This window comes from Lissotriton helveticus, chromosome 5_1 (assembly GCF_964261635.1).
Source record: "Lissotriton helveticus chromosome 5_1, aLisHel1.1, whole genome shotgun sequence".
Lineage (NCBI taxonomy): Eukaryota > Metazoa > Chordata > Amphibia > Caudata > Salamandridae > Lissotriton > Lissotriton helveticus.
In genome coordinates, this window is record NC_136065.1 from 1,199,929,495 (window position 1) to 1,199,947,718 (window position 18,224).

An 18,224-nucleotide genomic window follows, 5' to 3' on the forward strand; every position below is an offset into this window, starting at 1 on the left:
ATTGGAGCGCTTTATATGAGCTCCACTTAAACTATTTGTTTACATTTGGCACTGCCCCACTTAAACTACTTGTTTTTTGGTTGCAGCCTGTCTTGTTTGCTAAAGACATCTTGGGGACATTCGGAAACTTTACCATTGGCTTTGTGGTTTGTAACTCATATTTTCTGGCGTTTTATTTGCAGGCTTTATTTGCTTTAGGCTATCAAGCTCGAATTCATCCCTACTCTTGCACAAACTCGCTTTCTGTATTTAGGCCTTTAAATGATGTTCTTATCTACTCTACACCACTGCACTCTACACCACTTCACTCTACTCTGAAAGAATCTACTCTATGCCACTGCAGGCTACGCCATACTACTCCACTCTATGCCAATGCACTCTGCACCACTTTACTCAAAACCAATCTACTCTGCACCACTGCACTGTAAACCACTTTACTCTACACCATTGCACTCTACGCCACTATACTCTGCAGCACTGAACGCTGCGCCACTCTACTCTACTGTGCACCACTGCACCCTACAGCACTTCACTCTAAACCTCTCTACTCTCCACCACTCTACTCTGTGCCAGTGCATTATACCAACTCTATTATGTAGCCTTGTCATTTTTGCCCATGCACACTACACCACTCCAGTCTTGGCCACTCCACTGTGTACCACACCACTACACTCCGTAACACTGCACGCTACGCCACTACTCATTACAACTCCACTCTACCCTGCACCATTCCACTCTGTACCGCTTCACTCTATGCTACTCTACTCTGAGCAGCTCCACTCTACACCACTGGACTCTATCTCACTGCAATCTATTTTGCATCGCTCCACTCTATGCCACTGCACTCTACGCTACTCTATATTACTACACTCTATGCCAATGCACTCTACACAACTTTACTCAAAACCAATGCACTGTGCGCCAATCTAGTCTGGGCCATTGCACTATACGCACTTCACTCTAGGCCACTCTACTACACTTCACTCTACGACACCCCACTCCACTGTATTCCACTCTATGATGCTCTACTCCATAAAACTCTGCTCAACTCTATGCCATTCTACGACACTACTCCACTCTACAATGCTCCACGCAACTCCCTGTATGCCACTCCATTCCTCTTTACACCACGCTATTCTATAACACACTACTGTATGCTACTTCACCCTAAGACAATCTATTCCACTCTACTCTACTCCACTCCACGTCACTCTACTATAATCTCCACAACACTCTATGCCACTCCACTCTACTCATCCCTAGCACTGTACTTTCTTCTACGCCACTAAACTCTACTTCCTCAACGACACTCTACAACACTACACTACTCCATGACACTGTACTGTACTCCTCTCCACGCCACTCAACTCTACTGTACTCTACTCAATAACACTCCACTCTACTCCACTTTTACGACACTTCACGCCACTCTCACTTACCCCACTAACTTTTAGCCATGCTGTACATCAGCCACTCGGTGTACAACATTGCTAAAACATATTGACAAAGCCAACAGATCTTGCATAGGTGAGACCTTTTGGCTTTGTCAATGCTTGTTTAATATTTATAAGACATTCTATGGGTAGGACCTAAAGGATCATAGGGCAGGGTGGACTGTATTTAAAAAGTAGGTTCTGTGTACATGCTTTACATGTCCTGGCAGCGAAAAAAGTAGTTTATCACTGTTGTAAGGCCTATCTCTCTGACTAACACTTACATTTAATAAGTGATAACTTAAGATTGGAAACAGATAGAGATATGCTGCTTACACTCAAATGAATTGCAATTGCCGTGGTCCAAGTGCGGACTTGGAACACAGCGACCCGGGAGAACCTTTTACGTCTTCTACCGTCAACTCTTTACTATACGGGAGCCTCGAGTGATCCGCTCTGCAGGTTTCAAAACTCCGTGTCTCCTGGGCCTACTGCCAGATCCACACCAGTCCAGAGTTAAGGAATGATACACCGGTCATCCCTCTTACATTCCGTAAGTGATTCTACTCTTCATCCCAAGATCGCAGAGGCCTAGACCGAACGTACTTGTTGTGCATCTCAGAGGAATAGTGAACATGTTTCGGGTCCTGCCGGGTCGGAAATAACACCGGCGGAGCGACCTCAATTCCTGATACAGCCTATTTTCAGCCCTGAGGATTCGCAGTAGCGATGAAACTGGCTGGCTGTTTATTAAAAGAAGAATAAAGAACTTGATTGGATGAATACTTCACAGGAGATCCCTGCTTATTCTGTTGCTTTGTTTTTCTTGAATGTATATTGACTCATATATACTACTTTATTGTTTTCAGGTTTAAACGTGTGCCTCACTTATGCATGAAGCCTGATTGGTCTCTATGTACCAGTGGGGTAATGACCACCAGGGGGCGCGTCGTCAGACTAGTGGCCAGTATCTTTGTTTCTGTATTAAGCAGTGATATGAGTCGATAGGACCCACACTTCCTATGGAGGTTTCCCCTCTTTATGGAGCACCACCACAGTGGCAGTACGAAGATCAGTTGGGAGTATCCCTTCCTCTTTTGACGCTAGGAACATATTTAGTAGGTGCAGGCCTAGTAGACAGTTTTGTTAAAAAAAATTCCCAGGTAACTTGTTAGGCCCCGGAGTGTTCCCCGATATTTGCGCCCAATAGTCTCCATCACTTCTTCAAGGTTTAAATCCTCATCCAACATGTCCCTCTCTTCCTGTGGGAGTGTGGAAACCTCAATGGCTTCCAGATAACTGGCTATTTGTGTCTCGTTCACCTGTGTTCTGGCTTTATAGAGTTCCGCATAATACTGGGCGAAGGCCCCCGCTATGTCTTTAGGTGAAGTGTGTGTTTGCCTCTGTTCTTGAATAGATGTCACCCATCTCGTCTCCATTTCCTTCCTACTCAACCAGGCCAGGGGTTTCCCCGCTCTATCTCCCGTCTCATACAATGATGTTGGGTGGCCTGCAGACAAGCTTGTCTCTTAGGTTGCCAATGCCTGATATTCCCTTTTTAGGTCGAGCCTAATCCATCCCATAGGGATGATGGGCGAGATTATAGTAAGGCTTTCGAAAAGTCTCCCCCAAACTGCGGTTTAGGTACAGTTCATGCGAGCTGGGCGCGTGCACATCGCCAGCCACATCCTCGGCATCAGACTTCAAAGGAAGCCGCTGCCCCCCCCCCATCAGACTTCAAAGGAATGCGCTCCCCGGCCACCTCCACGTAATGCCAGAACTCGTTGTTTACAAGCAACACTCCAGCTGCTTTGACACCCTCTCCCTTCCTGCTGGCATTCCCCCCTCCCTTCTCGCCCACTCCTTGTTTTAAACCTCTTTTTCACCAGCATGTTTTATTCTATTTCATTTTATTCTGCAGAAAAGTACCATAACATCCAAAATACACGGTACTTGTAACCCATTTCCCAACCGCTGTATTTCTCAACTTTTTTACCACAGTCGACTAACACTCTACAAAGATCTGCATCGCGCAGAGTCCTTCTTTATTTTCACTCTTTCCGTAACGTTCGGGCACGCACAGTGAAGCACGTTTAAATACATAACTTTTGTAGCACGGAACACTTCAAGCTCCACAACGAAGGAAACTTTTTAGCAAAGACTTAGGTAAGCGAAACTCTTGGGCCACTCAATACCTTACAGCCAAATTCTCTTTAATCTGTTGGGCAACAGCATCAAATGTATCTGCCTGTGTCGTGCACAGTTCGAAAGGTGATCTAGTGGCGGCTTAGCAGTGCAATTATCCAGCCCATCATACATCTCTCCTTCCCCAGCACTTTTCCTCCCTCGGTGAGGCAAGTTAGCTCACAGGCTCCTTGGACTTCTGAGGTCACTTCCGGGGTGTGGTGGGCGGCAGCAGGGCGAGTCTATCTATAATTGAGCTAACTGGGCTTCCTCTTCTTCGGTATGTTGGCTGGTTTGTTTCGTTCTCTGAAATCTGCTGGGCAATAGAGTCAAATGAGGCGCTCACGCCCCAAGCAGTTCCGGCTTCAACAGCGACAAATGTGATTTTGGACAGAGGGGACACACAAGCAGCCAGCTAATTGTTTTAGGTCTTGCTGTTTTACCACTGTTTAACAAAAACAGCTTTGCTTTTTATAAGACTCTGCGCAGCAAATAAAATATTAGTTTATATGACATTTCTACGGTTCAGTACATTTTTCTCCCATAACTGCCAGCTTGGGTTACTTTATCCCCGCAAAGAACAACATATTCAAATTTCCGCAGAGTATAACAGTTCTCTAACACGGGAAAGATGCATGTCTGGTTGCGTTAAGCCTTCTTACCTGTGAGTTGAAGGATCACCGAGTCAGCACACTAAATGGCTGCTATGGAATCGCATGCAGGCATATGCAACCATACAGATGAAAGCTACTGAAAGGAAATAAATAACTCGATCCTCGTCTTTGCTGAGTTCATTAAGCGCAACTGTACTGCAATGTTAAATAGGCCTAGTGTAGTACATTGATTTAGCCCACTTCAGAAAGCTAACTGTGCCGCTTAAAGCATATAGCAGTCATGACTCATGAGCTCAGAATAGTATATTACTTAGTTAAAAAAACAGCTGTTGAGACGTGTACCTATTGGGCTCTGCATATTTGTCCTCCCCATCAGGGTAAAAAAAAAATCTTAACTCTGCAGCAGTGCCACCCTTCACTGTCTTTGATGCATCTCCAAAGAGAATCGTTTTAGTTCTTTGACAGTCATATCGTTTTTATTTACAAGCGCCCCGTTACAGCGCTCATAATGCTTCCCTGCAAAGAACACACCTCCCAAACACCATAGAGTAGCAATCGCCATGGATGTCGTGGCTGGTTTCACTTTCTTTGTTTAAAGTACCCCATTAGAGCGTCGTAATGCTTATCTGCAAAGAACACCATACCCCTCCCACTTCTACCACAGCATCGAGCAGCAACCGCCGTGGCTTTTTATTTAATAGAGCGTCCATAAAAGCGGCTCATTACGTGCTTTTTTGTCTTGCAGCACATATATATTGACAACTTATCACCAAGAGAAATTACGTGATTTTCCCAGAATCACAAGATGTTGCAGAGCAGAGACTCGAGTCGGGATCTCCCACTCTCGAGTCAGCAGCGCCATAGCCTCTCCACTAATACTTGTTTTATTTGTAATGTTTGCTTGCTCTTCGCCATATGCGCGGTTATAAAAGGGCAGGTAGGTGCCTTTGCAGGAAAAAAAATGTGAATCCGAGTAGGGCTGCTGAAGTAGACATAATAAAACGACGCCCTTGTGACAAGATTGCAGGGCTAGCTAGTGGTGTGACGTCACCAGCACAGCTCGCTTTAAACAGCTGAGCAGCATGTCAGAAGCATGCTAGTAGAAACATTGCATTTCGAACAAGGAGGGTAAGTAGAAAAGCAAAAAAATTTCATGTACATTAAGGTGCTTACATATATTGCTGCCGGCAGTTCCGATCATGCTCTCTATGGTGCTTCTACATATTCATACATAGGCGGGGCTATAAAAGGGCAGGGAGGCCCCATTGCAGAAAAAAACGTGCCTCCGAGTCGGGCGGTTTACCATGTTCCAAAAAGTTTTCTGAAGTAGACATAATAGAAGGATGCCCTTTTGGCAAGATCACAGGGCCAGCCAGTGGTGTGACATCACCAGCGCAGCTCACATGAAACAGCTATGTTGCTTGTCAGAAACGTTGCATTTTGAACAAGGGTAACTAGGAAAACATATGTGGACAAAGCAAAAAATGATCTTGTGCACATTAAGATGCTTACAAACATTGCTTTGAAGTAATAATGAACTGCAGTAATTTTGGCTATTTTCGGAAGTGGGAAAAAACAATCATTGCCATTCATGTATCTATTAACCTTCTTCTACTTTGTAAGAGTATCTCGTCAGTCGGTGTTGCTTAACATTTATCATTCTAAAATGGCCACTCACACCCAGTTTTCTGAGGCAGCCCTTCTCCAGGTTTGTCCTTCTATTGTTTGCTTGCTTCAAATGCCTACACACAGTGACAGGCTAATTAATATAAATGTTGCAACTTCTAAAAGCATTTGCAATGCAATAGGTCTCGCGGTTGCGACAGTTTAAGATATTGGCATTGTTAAAACCAACACGTAAATAAAAGGCATTGCCATTTACAATGCCAATAGCTCAAACTCTCACAACTGCGAGACCTATTGCATTGCAAATGCTTGTTGTTGTTTCTATCCGGCAGAGGGTATGGCTATCTATTTTTGATGTCCCATTATTTTCCAGACCTAATAGTTTATATTCCAGGGCCTCGATCTCCTGAGTTTCCTTTCTCTTTTTATGTGCAATTATATTTTGTGCCCAATCCCTGATCACTGCCTTGAATGCCTCCCTTAAGGTGGCCGCCGATAGCACTGAACCTTCATTTTCTTTAAAGTATAGTTCTGAGTCTACACAGATTTCTCTGGCAACTTCTGTAGCTGGCAAGGCCCAAGCACTCATCCTCCAGTTCACTCCATGTTCCCTCTTTCTTCCTCCTACCGTCAACCAGAGTGGCGAATGATCAGAAATGCCCCTTGCCAGATATTCCACCCTTTCTATGTTCTCAACCTCCCCCGCAGGAGCGAAGCGGTAGTCTAATCTGGAAAACACCCTGTGGGCTCCCGAGAAATAGCAGAAGCCCTGCATGCTTGGGTATTGTCTTTGCCATTGGTCAATCAGTGTCAGTCTGTCCGGAAATTTAGCCAAGTGTGTGGGCCATATGTCCCGGGGTTTACCTACGTGCGATCTAGAGGGGGGATCGATCACATCATTAAAGTCTCCCCCTATAATGTGCATGGCGGGTTCTGAATGCACAAGTATCTCAGCAAGTTTGTCTAATGTGCACTGTTGTAATCGTGGCGGAGCATAAACCCTAATAAGCAGGAATTTCTTACAATTCCAAATCCCATGTACTGCCACAATAGTCCCGCCAGGGTCGGCCCATTGTTAGGTAACATGGAAAGGGGGCGATTTCTTTATTAGAATCGCTTCTCCTCTTGAGCCCTTGGTAAAACCCACGTGCGCTAAAGTGGCGTAATGCCCTCTTACCAAGAAGGAGCAGAGGGAGCCCATCAGAATAGTGTCTCCTGTAGGAAGGCTATGTCAGGTTTGAGTCTTTTGAGATAATTAGATACTAGCCCTCTCTTGATTTTAGTCCCTAACCCATTGACGTTCCACGTCATTACTGTGTATCGACCCTCAGCCATTGTAGAGATGTTAACAAGTTTCCGCAATTCTGGCTCTCTCCATCAATACTCTTGTTGCCTTGCATTCCGGTCCCAATCTCGGTATCCATTCGAACTGGTTCAGAATAAAACTCCCCCCTGTATTAAACTTGTCCCGCAACAGTTCCCATTTCCCAACTTACCCCGGCCCTACACTCTTCCGTTACGCATACCACCCCCCAATTTGTCAACATGACAACTACTGAAGGAACTGGCCTGGGTCCGTTCTTTCTGCGCCTTCTGGAAATCCAATAAATCAGAGATTGTTCCTGCGGGCCCTATTTTCTGCGTCATCCACTCTCCAGGCCACTTCTTACATCATGGCTAAGAGTCCTGTCACATCTTTACGCATGGTATGAGAGTTATCGTCCACCTCAGAGATACGGTGTTCAGCTTCAGTGACACTCTGAGAGACTTTTCTCAGGTTGTGCCGTAGCAGTGTTACCTCAGAGCAAACCTCTGCCATCTTCCCCTATAGGCTCTCTCTGGAAGCGTGGATCGCCTGCAGTATGGCCGCATTGTCCGGGAGAGATGCACTATCCCCTTCCGCCCCTGTTGTTGTGGGGGGCACTTTGGCGTACCTTTCCAGCTTCTCCTGCTTCGTTGATTTAGGGTCTTTGTCTTTCGCATCATGATCGATTCTTTGCAGGTTTTTAGTTGGCCACTTCCCCCTCAACTTCTGTTAATATCTGCTGTCTACTGGTAAGTAGGTTTCCGTCCTTCTAAGTTATGAAGTAGTCTTCGTGTCAACACCTAGGTCCCAGGGGGGATGCAAGACGACATTTCTTTGGGGCCTCTAGCCTATCTTACAGGGAGGGTTTGTGCAATGAACCTGTTCCCTTCACGTCATTAGAGGCTTGGACAGGTAGGCCCTACTGCTGGGAGTCGCAAGCTCCTGATGGCTCCCCTCCCCACACTCCGTTATTTCACCCTGGAAAGTTGCCAAATGTGCTGGGTTGCTTTTGGCGAGCAGTTAGACGCAACTTCTTATGGGTTCTTGCTGCTGCGTCGCTTGGGGCTCCCACACCACCTCTGTGTGGCCTCTTTCAAAGTCCCGACTGGGATCTCGCCTCCGGATCGGGTTCAGCACCGGTAGGTCCAACGTCGCCCAGGCAGCCAGATCGGGTAGGGAACACCGTTATTTCTCCCATCAGGCTTACCTCACAGGAAGGGTGCAGAGGCCCACGTCTCCAGTGACTGCCAACTTTTTTTCTCCTCGGGACTCTGAATGATGCGTCCGGTTATCAATTGGGGGTGGAGGGGTATGGCTCTAGATCTCTCAGGTGCTGATTGTTGATATACTTCTCACAGCTTCCTACCTCACCGCAGGTCTTGCAGCCTCTGTCCCGGCTACAGCCCGCATAGACTTTCCTCGGGATAGACCGTCATGGGCTCCCTGGGATCTTCACTTTCTGACCTGCTCTTCAAGGCTTCTGCTGCGTCCACGACTGTGTACACTTAAGTCTGGGTGGTGTTGCAAGCTCACGCTACTCCGCTTCTCTACCGGGCCTCATCCGCCATCCAGGGCTGCTTCTGGCAGTACTCTGTGTCTTCCCGTGCCCACCGCACTGTCAGGAGGCTGTGCCGAGGCGTCTCGTGTTGCCGCCTGATACCAGGAGCACTCCCCAGCGGGTTACACTCTCACCTGACGGCCTGCAGCGCTCCAGGGTGCAGTCCACTCAGACAATCGCGTCGGTGTCGCCGCTCGTCTACAGCTCGTTACTGGCCATCTCTTAGTCCAGACAGTACCCCAGCAGTCCAATCCTCTCTCAGCTTTGGTTCACTGCCGGAGAACAGCTCTGTCGGAACACTGCCATCTTGGACTACGCCGTCCGAGTTCACCGCGTAAATGGCTCCTCTCCTTCCCAGGTTCTCGGCTGCCTCCCCACTCGACTCGTCCCTGCCTCAGGGGATCTTCCGGTCGCTGTTTCCAACCTTTTGCGGCATCGAGGGCAGGATTAGGTCTAGCCGGCAGAGCTGACCAGCAACACAACTACCCGGCCATATTGCTGGCCTGCCCTCCATGCCTGACTGCTTTTGTGCCAAACTACTGAGGATTACGCACAGATTCATTTAGTGAATTTTGTGGTTTATCCTGACAGGGAATGTGGTTGTTGCCTGAGTGGGGCTTTCACCCCCACAACCAACAGCCCAATTTCTTACATTGATGTTCAGTGGTGGTATTGAGTACTTGTGTTTGTGCAGTGCACTTTGATTAATGCAAAACTTAAATTCCATATAAATATTCTAACATTAGATGTTACCTTTTTTAATTGTTCTTGACTGGCTGTTTTCCTTTTTTCTCCACATGTAATGAATATGCTACTTACCAGTATGCATCTGTTCTTGGCATGTAGGGCTGCTAACATTCATATCTTAGCATTAGATCGCCGCCTAGTGTTGGGTCCGGATGATCGCACATTGTTGTCCTGGAAGAGTCTTCGAAGTATCCTGAGATAGGTGGCTCCTCCCCTGGACTACAGTGCGCATGGGCATCGGCTCCATCCCCAGATTGTTTTTCGCCATTGTGGCAGAAGATGGAGTGAAAAGTGTAAAGGATGTCCATGCTAATGACTGAATACAATAGTATATCTGCAGCTGCAACAGGCACCGGGGAGGAGGGTGGGCGATATGAATGTTAGCAGCCCTACATGCCAAGAACAGATGCATACTGGTAAGTAGCATATTCAGTTCGAGGCATGTGGGCTGCTAAATTCATATCTTAGCATAGAATACATAGCAGTCCCTCCATCAGCGGCGGTTGCCCGTGCCAGCTGCAGAAACCTGAAAGAGTGTCTTGAGAACAGCCTGTCCTACAGCAGCTTGCTGCTTGGAATGTACATCTACACAGTAGTGTTTGGTAAAGGTATGTGGTGTAACCCACGTGGCTGCTCTGCAAATGTCCTCTAAAGGAATGTTCCCTAGGAAAGCCATGGATGCCCCCAATTTGCGTGTGGAGTGCGCCCTTGGGGGTATCGTTAGAGTGCGCTTGGCCTTTTGATAACATATTTGAATGCACTTAACAATCCACCTGGCTATTCCTGCTTTGGAAATGGGGTTGCCTTTGTGTTGTGGTGCGAAGGCAACAAAAAGTTGTTTTGTCTTTCTAAAGGGTTGTGTCCTGTCTATGTAGTACATCAACGCCCTCCGTACATCTAAGGTATGGAGCATTCTTTCCGCTACCGTTTGTGGGTTTTGGAAGAATGCCGGCAAGTCAATAGTTTGGTTGAGATGAAACTGTGACACCACCTTCGGAAGGAATTTGGGGTTAGTGCGTAACACTACCCTATTTGGATGAATCTGAATGAAAGGCTCTTGGATTGTGAGCGCTTGTAGCTCACTAACACGCCTCAGTGACGTAATAGCTATTAGGAAAGCTACTTTCCACGTTAGGAACTGGAGTTCACACGAGTGCAGTGGCTCAAAAGGTGGTCCCATCAGTCTGGTGAGGACCACATTGAGGTTCCACACCGGAGCTGGTGGTGTTCTTGGGGGAATGACTCGTTTCAGACCTTCAAGGAAAGCTTTAATGGCAGGCACTCTGAAGACAGAGAGATGCTGCCTGTTCTGAAGATAAGCCGCTATGGCGGATAGATGTATCCGAATGGAAGTGTACGCTAGATTGCACTTGTAAAGATGCAACAGATAGCAAATGATGTCAGGGATAGATGCATCTAGCGGGTTGATGTCATTGGCTGTACAGTAAATGACAAAACGCTTCCATTTCGCAGCATAGCATGCTCTGGTAGTTGGCTTCCTTGCCTCCTTGATGATGTCCATGCATTCCGGAGGTAGGTTAAGGTATCCAAACTCTAGGACTTCAGGAGCCAGATCGCCAGGTTGAGCTGTTGCGGATCTGGATGCTGAATTTCTCCATGGCTCTGCGTCAAAAGTCTGGGCGTGAGGCGCAGTCTTTGATGCGGCACCACCGAGAGTTCGAGGAACGTGGTGTACCATGCTTGGCGCGCCCACGTTGGAGCAACTAGGATGAGAGTCATCGCGTGCTGCCTTAGCTTTCTTGCCACCAGCGGTATCAGAGGGGCTGGCGGAAAAGCGTACGCAAATCTGCCTGACCAGTTCATCCATATCGCATTCCCCTGCGACTGTGGGTGAGGGAACCTGGCGGCAAAGTGTTGGCATTTTGCGTTTTCTTTTGTGGCAAACAGGTCTATCTCCGGATGACCCCACTGCTGGAAGTACGGGCGGAGGACAGATGGGTGTATCTCCCACTCGTGCATTTGATGGCTGTACCTGCTGAGCAGATCCGCCATCTGATTGTCCTTTCCCGGGAGGTGTTCCGCCATGAGGAAAATGTTCCTCTGAATGGCCCACTTCCACATGCTCTGAGCCAGATGAGACAGCTGTGGCGAGTGGGTGCCCCCCTGCTTTTGAATGTAGTACATCGCGGTCATGTTGTCCGTCCGGACTAACACTACCTTGTTGCACAGATGTACAATGAAGGACTTGATCGCCATGAAGATTGCCATCAGTTCCAGATAATTGATGTGCATCTTCTGTTGCTGCGTCGTCCATAGTCCCTGCACTGTGTAAGTGAGCAGATGAGCTCCCCATCCCTGGAGAGATGCGTCCGTTGTCAGGATAATCTGTGGCACTGGCTCCTGGAACAGTCGGCCCTTGCAAAGGTTGTGTGGAGTCCACCAATGCAGAGAGTCGTATGCCCGACTGGTAACCAACACTAGGTCTGTCAATTGTCCCTGAGCCTGTGTCCACTGATTTGCTAAGCACTCCTGGAGCGGGCGCATATGTAACCGTGCGTGAGGGACTATGAAGATGCAGGAGGCCATCATGCCTATCAACTGCATGAACACTCTCGCTGGAAGTGAGTGTTGTGGTCTGAACTTCTGGATTAGAAACTGCATGCTGTCTATCCTGACTTGGTTTGGTTGAGCCATGGCCGTCAGGGTATTGATCGTCGCACCTAGAAACTGCCGGACATGTGCCGGCTGAAGATGCGACTTTGGGTAGTTCAACGAGAAACCTAGATTGTGAAGGAGGTGAATGGTGGTCGACATGTCCGCGGCGCACTGTTGTTCCGACTTGGCTTGAACGAGCCAGTCGTCCAGGTAGGGGTAGACATGGATGTTCTGCCTCCTTAGGTGCGCTGCTACTGTCGCCAGACACTTGGTAAACACCCTTGGGGCTGTGGTGACTCCGAAGGGTAGGACCTTGAACTGGTAATGCTTGCCTTGAATAGTGAACCTGAGGTATTTCCTGTGGGACGGGTGCAGTGGAATGTGGAAATAAGCATCCTTGAGATCTAAGGTTGCTAAGAAGTCCCCTTGGTTTAACAAGGGAAGAATCTGTTGCAGTGTAAGCATATGGAAATGTTCTGATAGTATGTACAGGTTGAGGGGACGAAGATCCAGAATGGGTCTGAGAGATCCGTCCTTCTTTGGAATAAGGAAGTACAGGGAATATACCCCTGTGCCCTCCTCCTCCACCGGCACGAGCTCGATTGCGCCTTTTTGCAGCATCGCCACTACTTCCTGCTGCAATAAGTGCAAATGCTCTGCGGACATAGGCCGTTGCCTTGGTGGAATGTTGGGTGGAGTGGACTTTAACTCTAGACAATAACCGTACTGGACAAGTTGTAGCACCCACCTGTCTGTGGTGATGTTTCTCCAGACGGGCAGGAACTGCTGCAGTCTCCCCCCGACAGGTGTTAAGTGGTCGGGGGGCAGTGACAGAGAGTCACTGTTTGCTTGGGGTAGAGGAGCGGGAGTTGTTGTTTGCTCTGCCGCGACCTCTGTTGCTGTTATTTCTGTAACCTCCCTTGTTCTGTTTTGTGAACGAGGATTGTGCTCCACCTCTTGAGAATTGCGATTGTTGACCCATTTGTCCTCTGGTGACTCCACGTGCACCTGAGCGACGAAAATTATTGCCACGAAACTGTTGTGATTGTAGGGCCCCCATAGATTTAGCAGTTTCCGTGTCCTTCTTTATCTTTTCGAGGGTGGTGTCAACATCTGGACCAAACAGTCTATCAGGATTGACTGGCTGATTAAGTATGGTTGTCTGAATATCAGGTTTAAACCCTGATATGCGGAGCCAAGCTTGTCGTCTCAGCATGACGCTAGTGTTGATCGCCCTAGCTGCTGTGTCTGCGGCGTCAAGTGCACACTTGATGGCTGCGTTGGAGATCAGTTTCCCTTCCTCAATAAGCAGTTTGGTGCCTTCTTGAAACTTTGGAGGCAGGTGTTGTACAATCTGCTCTAGGGTGTCGTAATGCGCCCTATCGTAACGTGCTAAGAGTGCTTGTGTATTTGCAATACGCCAAAAGTTTGCAGCTTGTGCCGCCACTCTTTTGCCCCCTGCCTCTAGCACTTTGGACTCCTTGTTTGGGGGAGGAGCTTCGCCCGTTGTCTGGGAGTTGGCCCGTTTCCTGGCATTTGCGACCACAAGAGAGTCTAGTGGCAACTGTCCCCGAATGTATGCAGGGTCTGCAGGTGCTGGTCTGTACTTTTTCTCGATACGTGGATTGACCACTCTCGCTCTGGTAGGTTCTTTAAAGATGTCAGCTGCATGCTTGAGGACTCCCTTGAGCATAGGCAGCGTTTTCACAGTTCTTTCAGAGACTGAAAAAGTGTCAAAGAGAAAGTCTTCTTCTACTGGGTCAGCATGCATGTCCACATCATGATTAGCAGCTGCCCTCTCAATGAGTGCATGAAAACCTGCAGAATCCTCTGTTGGGGATGCACGTGCACTGAAAGGCTGTGGGTCTTGCCCCACACTTTGGGTGCCTTGGTCACCAATGTCATCATATGCATCTGGATGTGCATCTGGTTCATTGATGGGGAAGGTGTATTGGTCCTCCTCGTCATATCCCTCACCCTCAGAGTGTTCTGGTGAGGGAGTAGGGCTTCTTCTTGGAGGAGGCTGGATAGGTTCTATGAGGTCAGAAGCGTCCTGAGGAACCCTTTTTTTCTTTAGTGGGATGACATAGGAGTCCAGAGGCTCAGAAGTAATCCTCCTTTTGTATAGGGTTAATTTGCCAGTGTTGGCGTCGATGAAATGCTCAGAATCGTCCTCTGATTCGAGTTCTCGACCTGAAGGTACCCCCGCCGTAGAAGAATCCGACTTCTTTGGCGTCGATTTCGTCGAAAAGGCCTTCGGAGCCTCTTTCGGCGGCAGAAGGAAGAGAAGCTTACTCTTAGGCTTTGCCGGAGTGTCCTTCGGCGTCTGAGGCGACGGTAACGGAGCCGACGTAGCAGCGGCCTTGTCCCTGATTCTCTGCAGCGAAGCGGCGATGGGGGACACTTCACTTACAGTGGCTTTTGGCGCTGACGAGGATGTCTTGACCTTCCCCTCGGATCCGACGTCATGGTGGCCTTTCGGAGTCTTGGACGCCGATGCAGTTGCCGCCGACCCAGAGTCCTTGGATCGATGCGCAGATGTGCCAGCCGTCGATCCGTGTGCTTGTGTCGCCTCCGACTCCACTACGCGACCGACGGACGGAGTCCCAGTCGGAACCGGAGCCGTGCCGCTGGCCTTGGCGTGCTTAGACGGTGTCGCAGCGGTTGATCCGTGCCGACCACCCTTCTTAGAGGATCCCTCCTCTGGCGCCGATTTTGACCCTGTGGAATCGACCGACTTCTTCGACTTCTGTGGACCGGAGGTCGACGGAGCCGATGCGGCGGCGGGTGCAGTAGCTTTCTGTTGGCCGGCCGCCATTTTAGGGACGCTCGAGTCCTTAAGTTTCAGTTTCGTTTTCGGGTCGGCCATTTTAGGCGTAGTCGATACCGTTGGTTTCGGTTTCGGTTTCGATCCGGCTTGCCCAGCAAGTATGTCCGTGGCCGGGCCTGAAGGCGGGGCCGTGGCTTGCGGTACGGGGTCTTGGGTAAGGCCAACTGGCGATCCCGTGACCCGATCGTGATCTTCGAAACCTTCGGGGCATAGCTCGTCCCCTGAGCTATCTGCCGCGGCCCCATAAATCTCTTCGACGTCCCCTACCTCGTCGACGTATTCAAGGCCTTGATCCACGACTCCGTCGTCGTCTTCCGGATCCGCCTCGACCTCCGTTTCGGGTGGGGACATTTGGAGATGATGACCCTGTTCATCTTCTTCTTGGTCGCCGAAGATGTTTTCTGGATCCGGGGCCGCTTGTCTGGCCTCCAGGCGCACCGCGCGCCGAAGCTTGAGAGTCTTTTTCGACCTGAATTGAGCGCAAGCCTTACACTTGCCGTCGTCATGGTCCGGTGAAAGGCATTTGTTACAGACCGGGTGCAGGTCTATATGTGGGTACTTGGACCCACAGAGCGGACAGTACTTAAACGGACTCCGCTCCATAATGGAAAGTCGTGGTCGTGTCGCGATGAGAAGGCCTCGATGTCCGAAGAGTGAAAAAACTCCGCTGAATCCGACTTCAAGAGTCGGAAGAACTCGAGACCGTGCGCAAACAATACCGACGCTATAAATACAAGGCCTTTTGGCCTTAAAAAGTTAGTTTTACTCGGTTCCGACAGAGAGAAGTCGAGACCGCATCCGAACCCAATGGCGGAAAAAAACAATCTGGGGATGGAGCCGATGCCCATGCGCACTGTAGTCCAGGGGAGGAGCCACCTATCTCAGGATACTTCGAAGACTCTTCCAGGACAACAATGTGCGATCATCCGGACCCAACACTAGGCGGCGATCTAATGCTAAGATATGAATTTAGCAGCCCACATGCCTCGAACTCCTTACCTCATCTATGCACCTTTAACTCTTGCCTACAAACATGGGGATGGATGCCAGCAACCTGGAAAGCTACACTGTGGCAGAGCTGAAAGGCTATTGTGGGAAGATGGGTTTGAAGCCAGCCAAGGGCTCCCCAAAGTTTGAGTACGCAATATCCCCGCGATCCCTTGAGGAGGTCTGCAGGCTTCAAGCAGCAGCACAGGAGCAGGATAATGATGATGAGGATGAAATGGAGGCTGAGAATGATCATTTTAAAAAAGCTCCAGAGCTAGAAAGAGCGGGGAACCTCCTGTCCCCGGCACCAGAACCACAGGAGAGAGGGAGTCACAAAGGAATGAGGTCCCCCACTGGGTCCAGCACAGGAAGCTGGGTGTCCTCACATCCGGTTTCCTGCAGAGTTGGAGAACAGACAGGTTGGGAGGAACCTGAAGCTGCAGGTAGTTAAACTGGACCTGAATGTAGAGTACAGAATGGCTGAAAGAGCCTTGGCAGAGAAATATGTAATGGGCTCATGAAGTGAGACTTGAAGATGCAGATTGCTTACAAAGTATGGCAGAAATTGTGTCAGTAATCGCACAGTATCCAATGAAGACAGGAGGGTCCACATATCCAAGGACCTGTACATATAGCGATGAACTTGCATTCCTGTTGGCGAATCCACCTGATATGACCTCTCCGTAGACACCAAGTCAAAAATACATTGTCAGGCAGGCTCTGCGACCTAGGCCTGAAGCAGTGATTGACAGATCATAGGTGGAGTGACACCTAACCCACAGACAAACATGCCAACAGGAAAACCCAAAGCAATTACACACACAGGCAGCGACACCACAATGGTCTTAGAAGACTGTCCCCAACAAAACACTGTTGGCCGGATGGGCGCGCATTCCCAAAACACCATAAAGTCAGATACCACACTAAATTAGGAACACTCAGCCAATCAGAAACCAGCATGCACACTACATGCAGTGATCACACACTCCCTATGTCAGCCATCTGCACACTTACCCATTCGAGCAACACCTTGTTGGACCTAGGGAAGGGCCCCAGGATGAAGTACCCACTCATGAAAGAAGCCCTTATCAGGAAGTAGGTTCTCACCCCTGACAAGTCGAAGTTCAAGGACAGTCAGTCCTGGGTGGAATTCAGGGACTACTTCTGTAGGGCACTGGATGGTTTGGTGAAAGGCGGTATTGTGAATAATTACAATGAGCTGTACAATCTGGATGCAAGAGAACACATGTTCAGTAGCAGTTTTCCTGGGCTGTCCAACACCTGATGGTTAGCACGCTCACTGACGACCCCTCCTCTCCCCTGGGAGCTTGACAAAGAAGCGGACGTCTGGCTCAGCACCAGGGTCTACAAGAAGGTGCCTGGAAGATTCTTTGAGGAGGGTGGTTTAGGTTCTTCCCCAGCAGAGTGATGGGGAGGTCCACACTGACACAGACAAGTCCCAAAATAGTGTAGGGGGGAAATGCTCCTGTGCCCTTCTAAGAATGGGGGGGGGGGGTTCTGGTGGGCGCTAGTACAGAGCACCCCACTTCCAATCCCAGTGCTTTGATTCTTCTCAGTTAGGACACAAGCAGAGGGACTCGGTCTGTCCTAAGAAACTACCTGCTTGTGAGTATTTTACAGCGGTGGCCAGTGTGGCCTTAGGGGGAGGCAGCAGCCCAGGACCAGAAGGTAGAACTTGCCTTGGTATTTCTTAGCGGGGAGGTGGACTCCAAGGGTAAACTTGTGATCCCATAGGGTGGAAGTCGTTACTTCCATCAGATTACAGTTAATGGGTTACCGGTCACTGCCCTAAGGGATACCTGTGCCACTCAGACCATGGTGGTGGAAAGGCTGATTTCCACAGAGCAGTACATGTGTGTAGTGTTACTCAGGCTCATGGGAAATACTTCTTCTGCCCTATGGATCTGGTGTCACTTGAATGGGGTGGGGAAGTGTTCCAGATGAAGGTCATAGTTAATTCCCAGATGCCCACTGACTGCATTCTTGAAAATGAGTTACCACAGGTGTTAGAAGCGCTAGGGGGCAGCCGCCCAGGGCACCCTGAAAGCTCAGGTTTCTGGGGTACTGCTCCCACAGGGAGAGTACGGACAACCACATGGAGGGGCAGGAGGTGGGGACAGTCCACAGGGGTAGGACCAGTTGATCAGGGGTTGCCAGCCATGACAGAGCACCCTAAGACAAAGTCTGGTAAGGCTAGGTCTGACCTGAAGGAGCTGCCATCCCTGTCACAGAGACAGACCATGCATGACACAGACAGAGTCTGTCGTTCTTAAGGGGGTGGTAGTTCCCCCTGGAAGTAATG

At 49.2% G+C, this 18,224-nt stretch overlaps 1 protein-coding gene across 1 annotated transcript in view; it reads right to left on the reverse strand.

Moving 5' to 3' along the window:
* FAM204A (family with sequence similarity 204 member A) overlaps nucleotides 1-18,224 on the reverse strand; it is a 380,149-nt gene that overhangs the window by 172,973 nt on the left and 188,952 nt on the right. The window lies entirely within an intron of this gene.